Raw genomic sequence first — 11601 nt, forward strand, 5'->3', positions numbered from 1 at the left:
ATTTTGTAGAATTCTAATTATTGTTGTGATTATTTTACCTTGGGGGTTAAGAGGAACAAGGACAAGAAATTTTACTGTGCCTTCTGCACATGGAGAGCTTTTCTGTAGATATTTTCTTCCCTTGGGAAAAAAAGGAAGTGAAGGCCTTTCCATTGTCAGAGGTTTAAATAATGGCTCCAAAGGCATCGGGAAGTCAGAACTATTTTTCCGTGGTATATATAACCCAGCAGAAGAATATTTGGGTTTGTTGAACATCCCAGAGGTAAAATAAGTAAAATAATAGTTGGAGTTTGAGGCAAGGAGTTGGAAAAAGGTCCCAGGTGCTGGGCATGTCCTTAGGTCGCTGGACTCTGCCTGGTGTTAGATGGGCCTGGTGGAATGGGGAGCCTGGGTCCCTTGCTTCTCTGCCTCTCCTCAGTCTCCCGCACTGGGTCTGTTGGAAGCCTAGATCTGGGAGAGTTGTTACTTACCCAGGGCCCAGGATAGATATCGGAAGCAGGGAGATGGATGCCTTTTCCATCTTTTCCTTTTGTTCATGCAGGAGTTCAGTGAATAGGTTTCCTTTCTTTTTTAATTGCTTCATTTTATGGAGTGTTCCACTCAGATAAGCCATTTCAGTGGACCAGGGAGAATAGAAATGGGCTGGAAATGATTGACGTGAGCCCACCGATGCCACTCACAGCACCCTCTAAGATTGCCTTTGGAGGATGCCTTTCTCCCTCCCTATTTTTCCTGGCTTGAAGCATATACATGTTTCTTACTTTAAGGGATTTTTAAACCACTGGTTAATAGAAAGAATCTGGGTAATAAAAGTGACAAACAGGTGCCGAGTGTAAAGATTCGGGCAATTTCCCAAAGTTCATGACCATGTGCTCTATTCAGAAATGCACCTGGGAGATGCCCTATTGTCTCCCGCTCCCCAGAGTCCTATGCTGGAGGACAACAAGGAAGCGACTCTGTTCTCCTTTATTACCAAGTCCTTGGGGTGGAGCTCCTCTATGCTCCCCTCTTCTAGGCCCGGGGTTCCCATGTCTTCTGGGACCTGGAGATGCATGTTGGCAGAGCATCATATATACACCATTCTTAAGCAAAAATTAGCAGTGGGGCATGGGTGTCTTTTCCTAGTATTAGGGAAGCATAATGGTAATGGATAGAATTCTCTCCACTTTAAATTTCATTCTCTTGAACCGTTGACACCAGCTCTTGCATTTATCTAAACTAGAATCTAGTTTTAGATGGTGTCTGATATTGCAAAAAATTTTATGTTGAGCTATATTACATTTAATATGTCCATATTTCATGATGCTCCATAAAGCACACTGCAACTGGTAGTTGTATAAGTCTAAAGGACAAAGTTGAATAACATCAGGCTAGATCATCTCTGGGCTTCTTAACTCCAGTGAGGTATTTACACCTTGGAGAGATGGTGGGTCTGCATCAAAGTTTGTATTGGTACACATCTTCCATTTATCTCTAAATGGAACATAAACAAACTTCCGCAGAGGGAGGAGCCGTTCAACACCCTGACCTCTCTGTTTCTTGACCATCTCACATCTAGCCATGTTTTCTTCTGTTCTTCCATGACTCTCCTCATTCTGATGACCATACTCTGTACCTTGCAATCAACAGTAACAACACCATTTCACAAATCTGGATTTCAAATGTATCATTTTCCATCTTACCTATTACTCTATGTTTCCTGCACAGATACCTCCTCTATTACAAAATCTTTTCTTCATGGAGACATTTGCTATGGTTTGAATATTTTGTCTCTTTGAACTCATATAGGAGTTTAATCCCCAAAGTCTCATTAATGGTATTATGTAGTAGACACTTAGTCTTATTATGGTGTTTTGTGGTGGGATCTTTGGGAAGTGGTTGGATAAGATTATTGGAGTGCAGTCCCCATGGTTGAATCCTGGTGGCTTTATAAGGAGAGAGAGGTTCATACAGTCACAGAGATACACGTGTGCTCCTGCTATGATGTGCAAGAGGTTAGCCATGCTGCTTGAATTTTCAGCCTCCAAAACTGTGAGCTAAATAGACCTATTTGCTTTATAAAGTAGTCTGTCTCAGGTATTTTGTTATGGTGACAAAAATCTGACTAATACACCCTTAATCTTTTGGCCTCACTCATTTCCCATTTTCTATTTGTACCTGCTTAGCTTTAATTTCCTGCCTACTTCAGCCTAAATTCTATGTTCTATCATTTTAATACCTTCACAAATACTTTCAGCTCCTTCTCTTTTCTCTCCCTCCATTGAATCAGTCTTCCAAAATTCCACTGTTGAATTTCTCAATGCTCCTTTCCTTCTTTGTATGTGCTCAGAAGCAGCTGAATCTTGAAAGAAAGTCACAAAATAAACTTTTTTTTTTTTTTGGTACTGGGGATTGAACCCAAGAGTTTTAAATGAGTGAGCCACATCCCCAACCCTTTTTATTTTTCATTTTGAGACAGGGTCTCACTGAGTTGCTTATAGTCTCACTAAGTTGCTGAGGCTGACTTTGAACATGAGCTCCTCCTGCCTCAGTCTCAAGAGCTGCTGGGATTACAGGCATGCACTGGTGAAACTATTTTTTAAATTAATTCATGATGATACATTTCAGTTGGTTGCTCATTGCTATCTGGTGATTCTATGTCTTTCTAGTGTACTTACTATTTCCCAAGATAATCCTTTCATACCTGCTCCTCTGTCCTCAGATCCTCCATTCCCTTGTTCCATGCTCATTTCTAGGTGGTAAGCTCAATTGTTTTTGAAGAAATAGAAGCTCTTGGGTGCTAACTCCCTCCTGAACCTGCAAATGCCCTGGCATTAGCAATGATTTCCTCCTCCCTTCCTACAGTGGTGAAGAAGGCATCTCCTCCTTATTAAAGGTCAATTTTTACTCAGATGTTCTGATTCTGTCTCCCTTTACATGCTTAAAGATTATATTTCTTTGGTTATATCCTGTCTCTATGCACTATTAACTTCTCCCACTTTACTGAATCATTCACATCATGCAGACATGCTCTGGCATCTTCCAACTTAAAACAACATCGAGAACAATAACCTTGCCGTAGCCCCATGCAGTCTATCCCCTGTGAGCAGAGGCAGTGGGAGGGAGCTGTCTTAGCCTCACTCCTCATATCTTCTACTCAGCTCATCCCCCTCTGGCTATTGCTTCCACATGCTACCGAAGCTGCTCTTCTCAAGGTCACTGATGGCTTTCTGGTGGCCAAAACCAACATCATCTTGTTTTCTCAGTGGAATTTGACACCACTGATTATATTTCCTTCTTGAAAGATGAAGCTCTGTGGATTCTGTGACTCCTGGCCTCCATTTGCTTCCTTCCCCACCGTCTACTCCTTCTTGTTTCCTTTGCAGGATTCTCCTCCTCTAAATGCTGGATTTCTTGGATGCTGGATCCAAAGTCTCTTTTTTTCTCCTTCTCTCTACCTTCTTTTTCTAGATAATGTCATTTCTTTGACTTTAAAATGCCAGTGATGTTCCAGTCATTGACAAGTTTATATCTTGGGCCTGGCGCTCCCATTTGAAGCCTGTACTTAGTTGTCTAAACACCTGCTTCCTGTCTCTATCCAAGCTGGCACCTCAGAGCTCACACAGCCAGGAGAGAGTCCTTCACTTCCACCTGCTCACTCAGAACTGCCTGCGCCTTGTCTGTTCCGTCTCAGTAAATGTCACTGCCACCCATATAATTACTACAGGAGAATTCCAGATACTGTTCTTGATTCTTTCCCTTCTCTAACCCCAAGCTCTCCAATCCAACAGTAAGCTCAATTAACCCTCCAAAATAGATTCTGTGCTATTTTCCTCTTTTCCACCACTTTCCCTAATCCTTACTGCCTCCGCTTTCCAACAGAATTATTGAAATGCCCTTCCACCAAGGGCTTTTCCTTTCCACGTTTCTCCCATTGTTCCCCAAACAGCAATTCAAATGACCATTTAAAATATGTATATATTAGATCATGTCTTCCACCTGCACGAACCCTTCAGGGTGTGGAGACTAAATCCAACTCCTTCCCTGGGCTAAAGCAGTGCTCTGTTGGCATCTGCCTTTACTCTTCCCCTCTGCTGGGTACTGCATGCCCATCCTGCTGGTTCCAGAGAATCTGGCTTCGTTTAAATATTCCACAGATTCTCCTGCCTGTGGGTGTGGCTGGCTGCACTAGATGATCCCCCAGGAATGATCCTCTGTGGTTTCTTCCACCTTTCCTCACAGAGGTCCTCTTAAAGAACATCCCTCCTGCCCCGAGGCTGACCTTAGTCCTTCGTTTCTTTGTTTCATTGCATGCAGCATAATGCAGAGGGTTTATTGTTTTTGTTTAGCTATTTTCTATAATCTTTATTAAAATTAAAATTCTCTGAGGGCAGGAGCCACGTCATCTGTGTTTCCCATCCTATCCCTCTGCCTGGCAGAGTGCCTGACTTTCAGAAACATTTGTAGAAGGAATGGAAGAATAAATAATGAATGTTAATACAAATCTACACCATACCCTGCCCATTCAGTACATTTAATGGCTCTCAGTTCCCCTTCAGATCTGACCCTCTTCCTTTCTGGGATATAAGAGACTAACCCCCTCTCAATGATTTTTTTTTTTTTAATTTTGGTACTGAAGATTGACTCACACAAGGTTAGTGTACCCCAAAAGCAATCAGGGGAGGTTCTTAATTTTAGGATTTGTCTTACCTCCTCCAAATCTAACAGTTACTGTAGAGTGGTAACATAGTTTAACAGGGAAACAAGGGCCATGAAGAGAGAAGCCCTGGGTTGCATCCCCACATGACTAGTCAGGAACTGTGTGATCTTGGCCAAGACACAGCCCTTTCTGATCTTCCGTTTTTCCCATCTATAAAATGCAGAGTAGTGTCTGCTTAATCTACTTCAAAGGGCTGTGTGGAACCAAATAAAATAATGTAAGCAAAAGTAAGTGAAAGATGTTTGTAAATTGTGAAGTGTTGAACAAACCATTTCCAGAAGTTTCACTGGTCTCTTTTTTGTCAGGAAGTAAACAGCGACTTTCAGATTCCCCCCCAGAAATGACTAACAGGATCCCTTTCCAGAGTGCTTTGCTGCTGGGATGGGGCTTGCTTAAGTCCCTTGATCTCTCCCTCCCCACCTCCCAGGCCCTCCTTTTTCTGTTCCCATAGTGAACATGTCAGCTGATTTTGTTCCAGAATGTACGGTTATGTTGGGCTGGACAAAGAGAACATGGAGCTCACTGGCCATTGGGTCAGAGCCATGATTGACGATAGCAGCCGGCCACACCTGCTGTTCAGCCTGCCCCTGCCGCCCTCAGCCCTTGCTGGAGGGGAACTGGAACTATGAAAACAGAGCCCCCCCCCTCCCTTCAGCCTTGCCCTTTCAGTAGCTGGACAGAAGCTCCTGTGGCTTGGCTAACAGCAATCTTAGCTCCCAAGGGAGATGCGGGGTGGTGCTCCCAGCTCTTACAGAGCTTGTCTAAGGCCCACTGTGCAGGACCAAACTGAAACGTGATGCTTTGTGAAGCAGTGTCCCTAGTTCCCCAGCCTGAAAGTGCTTGCCCCAGGGTGCATTCTGGCGACGGCACCTGTGGGCACCCAGAACCCCTCATGGCCATGGTCTCTCCTGGCCTTCCCCAAGGTTCAGGCTCGGTTGTGACACACCCTTCTGCCTTCTGTCCCAACTGCCTTACCTTTCGTTTTAGTCAGCTCTTTTGCTGCTGTGACTGAAAGATCTGACCAGAACAATTTTAGAGGAGGAAAAGTATAGTTGAGGGCTCATGGTTTCAGAGGTCTCAGTCCATAGAAGGCTGGCTCCATTCCTTGGGGCTTGAGATGAGGCAGAACACTGTGGTGGAAGAGTGTGGCAGAGGGAAGCAGCTCACATCATAGTGATCAGAAGTAGAGAGAGAAAAACTCCACTCTCCAATTACAAAATATATACCCCAAAGACATGGCCCCAATGAACCACCTCCTCCAGCCACACCCACCAGCCTCGAGTTACCACTCAGTTAATCCCATCAGGGATTAATTCACTGATTGGGTTAAGGCTATAGCTCAATCCTTTCTCCCCCAAACCTTTTTGCATTGTCTCACATGTGAGCTTTTAGGGGACAACTCACATGCAAACCATAACACTTTTGTCCTCTCCTCTTTCTCTTGCCTAACTTGCTGTCACTCAAGATGGGGGATGTTACTGGATATCTTTAATCAGTTAGCGTCCACATTCTTGGGCACAGACTGAACTATGGTGGCTGCTCAGGCTGTGCTGAGAGTCCAGGGGTGGTGTCATGCAACTGGGCAGGGGTTCTGTGCACCACACCTCACAATGCAATCCTGCTTGTGCTCTTTCCAGCTGGAAAGTCCTCCTTCCACATGGAGCATGAGGGCGGTCCTTCACAATGTGTCTCTAAGCATCCTCTCTAGGCTTTTGCCCTTCAACATACTAAGTCCCTGTTCTGGTCTCTCTGCTCTGCTCACTGCTCACTAAATACATCTTTTATTTCTACCTCAGTCCTCCAAGGCTTGCTCCAAGATGCCATCCTTCATTCATTTGGCCCACATGACTCTCTGTCCTCTCTCAACATCAAACTTTTGTCATCCGCACAGCATAAATAGCACCATATTTGCTGTTTTGCATTATTATCTTAGGATCTCTTAACTTTTAGGGTTTTTTTTTCCTTCCCTACTTGATTTTAGGGTCCTGGAGCCTGGGATGGGATCTTTGCCTAATTCTTAAGAGCATCTTTTAGGGCCAAGACAGATTTGAACTCAAGTTCATCTCTACTAATTACCAGTTACATCATCTTTAGCAGTAGCTTCTCTGGACTGTTTTTTCATCTATAAGATGGAGATCATAACTTAAAATAGAAAGGTGAGAAAGGAAGAGATAATATATGTAATGTGTCTAGCACAATGCCTGGCATATAGTAAGTGTTTAATAAAATGATAGTAATAATAGTTTTTTTAAGTCCCCTCTATTCTACACTGTATATCAGAGAGCCAAGGGTATAGTGGGTGTGTATCCAGGAATTGGAGGTTATCCAGCAATTTATCTAGATTAATTTATACCAGAAATAAAGAGGAAAGGATGGCCAAAAACAGACCTGCCCAAGGTGCCACATGGCATGGCTAGGACCAGCATCTAGGCCTCCTAAATGCTAGTTTGAGTGCTATTTCCCTTACCACATGCTGTTAGAAGGACTTTTTGGAAGGAGAGAGTAGCCTGTCATAAGGTCCCCAAGCAAAGCACATCAAAATAAAATCAACAGGTAAATACTTCCTTAGCTATCATTTACCTTTGGTTCGGCAATAGAAAGTGAGGAAGTTGCAGGATGAGATAAGCATTTAAAGAATTAAAACTGCCTGAAGGTGGCAGGGGTCACTCATTTCCCCATAATGTTACTCATTTTCTAGTCCTGAAGGCATTCAAACCAAGCCAAATGGCCACATGCTTTGGAAATCGTGGAGCAAATTTGCAAACCTGGTCAAGGTTGACCAGATGACCCGAGAGGTTCCCTCCATCACTTTAACCAGGTTAGAGACATACAAGATTGACAGCAACAACTCTGTCAGAACCTGCCACTGTCTTCCACCCCACTCCTCCACCCTCCAGACCTTCTCATGGTCGAAGGCTCCAGATGCAGGGATCCAGGAAATTAGGAGATGTCATAATTTCTTTCAAGTTTTCAGGAATTTTTGCAAACTATAGACTGCCAGTTATTTCTGGCTTGTTTGGAAAAAGTTTTGGTATCTGTTCAAGGCCTGTGCCATCTTAGTTTCGACTAGCAGGAAGAACCAGCTATACCCCCAAATCCATTAACTACATTCATATTACATCTACACATGACAAACCCTTAAGATGCAAATTCATGCTGCCTCCCTGCCTTACAAACTCCACAGGATGAGGCCCTGGGACCTGTCTGTGGCTGTCTTGGTCTTCATCTCAGTGCACTGTCTGATTCTGTGGATTCTGCTTTAGAATTCCCAAGACCCTGTGGAGCAGCAGCCTCAGTCTCTCTGGGCCCAGCTGCAGAGGTGCCCCCAGGACAGAGCACAGCAGAAGGGAACTGCAGAGAACATCCCTAATGCAGGGAGGAAAAGGGGGTGGCAGTTACTCAGAGAGAGTGTGAGCCTGACAAATGGAGAGACTTTGTGTGAGATCAGCAAAAGAGGAGACACAGACACTTGACCTGGTTTGAAATTATTGCAAATCCATCAGGCTCTTTGCAAATTGAGACCATAATTCACATTGTTCATATCGTCACCAGCATCCCCATTTCCATTAAACCTTGCTGTCCATCTCCCCTGGGCCTGGATCTGTCCAGCAGCTAATTGAAGGGGTCAAGATAGCATTAAATTAACAAGTGCTTCCAGAGGGGTCAGCACCCAACCTGGAGGCTGTGGTTAACCTTGGATGGGTTCTTTTCTCTTCCTCCTCTGCCTCAGGTGCAGCCTTGGCAGAAAGATGCTCACTAATGACACAATGGGCTGTGACCAGATTGGGGACAGTAAGAAGTGGGATTGAACCCCCAACACTGTATCTTACTTTCTTTATGATCTTGGATATGCATAAATTCCTAAAACGTTGTCTTTCTTTCTATAAAACGAGAATGATAAAACACATACCTCCTCTATCTATTCTAAAGGGTGGGATTAGGCAAATGCTGCTGATGTGGTGGAAGGTGCTTTGAGGTTTATAATATGCTAAGACAATATGAATGCCTGTGGGTGCTTCCTTGGGTTGACCACAGGGTTGCTGTGCCCAGTGAGAACCCAGCAGATATTCAGCTTCTGTCCATGTTGTCCTCATTTCAAGGTTTGGAGCTCTGTCCTATCCTGTGGATCAAGTGCCCTCAAGTGGGAGGCTCAGAGGGAAAGCATCGGGTCCCATGAGGGCTGGCTCAGCAGATGCGCTGAGGCTAGCCTTTGACCTTCTCTTTGGGCCTTGCACTGATGAAACAAGTGGAAAGGGGCCTTTCTTGAGTCCTGGCATGACAAGCCATTCTCTGGCCATTCTCCACGCACTCATAAACTTTACTTATCCTCCCCAAATCCCAAAACCTCTAGGGTGGGTATCATTATCCTCATTTTACAGAGGAGGAAAGTGAGGCACAAAGAAATTAAGCAATTTTCCCAAGGTCACCAAGTTAGTGTGTTGGGGGCAGGATTTGATTTTCTCTGCCCTAAAGCCCCCCTTCCAGCCCCACCTGCTGTCTTTGAAAGGACTTTTCTATACATTGTCCTGGGGGAGACCCTGAGCAGGAACCAGTACCGCCCTTCAGGAAGTGGGACTCCTGATTGCAGGGCAGCAGGGGCCCTAAGCAACAGCCAGGAAGCAGGGTGGGAAGAAAACTTTGGGCTTTCCTGTACTTTGAAACTCATGTCTCAGTCCTTGGATGGGTTCTTTTCTCTTCCTTCTCTGCCTCAGGTACAGCCTTGGCAGAAAGAGGTTCATTCATAACAAAATGGGCTGTGACCAGATTGTACCCCTCTCCAGACAGACCTGGGACATCCCTCCTCCCCACAGTGCTCTGCTCCAGTGCTTGACCCCTTGGCTCAGGTCACTGTCCTCCAGGGAGCCTCTGGGCTCAGGGTGGCACAAGTCACCCCTCTCCCCTACCCTCCAATGGTTAGGGCTCTTTTCCCAGGCCAAGAAAATCATTTCAATTCAATATTTTAAAGGGTTCTTTTCAAAATTAAACTTAATGGGAAAGCAGACAAGAGGGAGCCATTTTCTTACATTGAAATAGAAATCAGCCAGAAGGGGAAAATATTGTCCCAAGGGGTCATTTGGAAACAGTTGGAATCCTCCCATTTGGAGCCTGTGGGAGGAAGGTTTAGGTCTGTCTTCCTGCTATGAGAACACCCAGATGCCAAGGAAAAGTGGAGTCAATTGTCACAGACACTCCAACTATCAGAGAACCTTCAGAAGTTTGATTTAAACTTCCATGCCTTATCCAAGATTTTTTTTTTTCTTAGATATGCGCCATGGTCAGGTGCTATGATCCCACAAAGACACTCAAGGCCCCTGTTTGACATTCACCCCTTGCTCTCCATTGCTGATTCCTCCAGAGGGAAAGACTAAAAAAATCAGGACCAAAATGGCCATGGAAGGGGTCCTCTTAGTTCCGTTAGCTGGAATGATCCAGGACCTGGCTCTGTACCTAGCAAGGGCTCAGTCCCAGGGCAACTTCTATATGACTGACTGACCAAGGTGGAATCTGGGGCAAGTGGCACAGCCTCCTGCTGCAAGCCAGGAAGGACCCTAGGTGACCCCAGGGCTCGAGAGGCACAATTTGTAGTATAGACCACTCTGGTCTTCCTTTGTCCATTCAGGAGGTTAGCTCCCTGTCTCCTTGACTCTTTGGATGCTTCTTGGGTGCTGGCCCCACCAGCCTCACCTCCTCTTAGCATACTCCCCATTCTTTCTTCCTTCATCCTCTCGCAGGGGCCACCTGGGGCCTGTCTCTCAGCATCCAAACATTTGCCCTCCAGCTGGCTAGCCTTCAGCCTTTGGCTGCTCAGGTGCTATCCCTGCTGGTCAGAGTTGATTTGGCTTCAGTAGGGCCAACTTTCCCTTCTGGGACTGATTTCTATTCCTTCTGAGTCTGTTTCTGGCCGAAAGTAAGCTCTGGTGGTTTTATGTATATTTGTTGGACTCCCAGGATCCCAGAGGAAGCTTTAAAGGCAGCTGTAGCCACAATAGAGAAGGAGACATCGTGACTTCTGCTGTGTTGGTATCGGGGGGTAGTAGTCACATTGGACTCTCCAGTCCCTAATCAGGGCATCTTGGGTAAAGACAGACGCTAGACACCATACCATGTGGGCACCCTGAGCCCACCAAGTCCTCTGGCAGCTGGAGTGGAATGACCCTCCCCACCTTCCTGTGGGACGCTCCTTCTGACAGGAGTTTACACTGAGCTGTGATGACTGGTAGGAACTCGGTCTGTTCATTTCCCCCTTGGGTACTTTTTAATGGGGAAGGGCTCAGAGCCAGCAATGACTTCATCTAACTCCAGAGCCAAGAGTTGGCCCCAGTGGCAAGTCTGCCGAGGAGTGATTCTTGGATAGGGGATGGGTCAGAGCCTTTCTAAGAACAGCAATGGTGGCCAACAGCACTGCTTACAGAGTACACTGGGTGCCAGGTGCCGGCATTCTCTTTGAAAACCCTTTGCTGGTGAATACCTTGCCCTGCTGCATTTGAGTTCTGATCTGACACCTGGTGGCAAGCCCTTTAACCTCTCTGAGTTGAAGCTCCTCCATCTGGAAGTGAGAAGAACTACCTCACAGAGAGCAAGATGCTTCCATTCACCCAGTTCTGAAAGCTTCTGGCCCATTCGTTAGTGTATTCAACATTCAACAGATGGTAGCGCTCTCGTGGTATCCATTCCTTTTTCTGTAAAATGAGCGTTATTTTGTGAGGCCAAGTGAGAAAATGTAGATTAAAGTGTTTGCAAATTGGAAGGGCTATGTGTGATGTGTTTTTATTGTTGATTTTATTTTATTAGTCATACCCTAGGCAGTGACAGACACTCACTTGTCAGTCTAGTGTGAACCTCAGCCACCAGCACAGTAGTTTTCTTACCTTCTGAGTTGGGTTCCATCCTGACAGATGACT

Source organism: Sciurus carolinensis, chromosome 11 (assembly GCF_902686445.1).
Source record: "Sciurus carolinensis chromosome 11, mSciCar1.2, whole genome shotgun sequence".
NCBI lineage: Eukaryota > Metazoa > Chordata > Mammalia > Rodentia > Sciuridae > Sciurus > Sciurus carolinensis.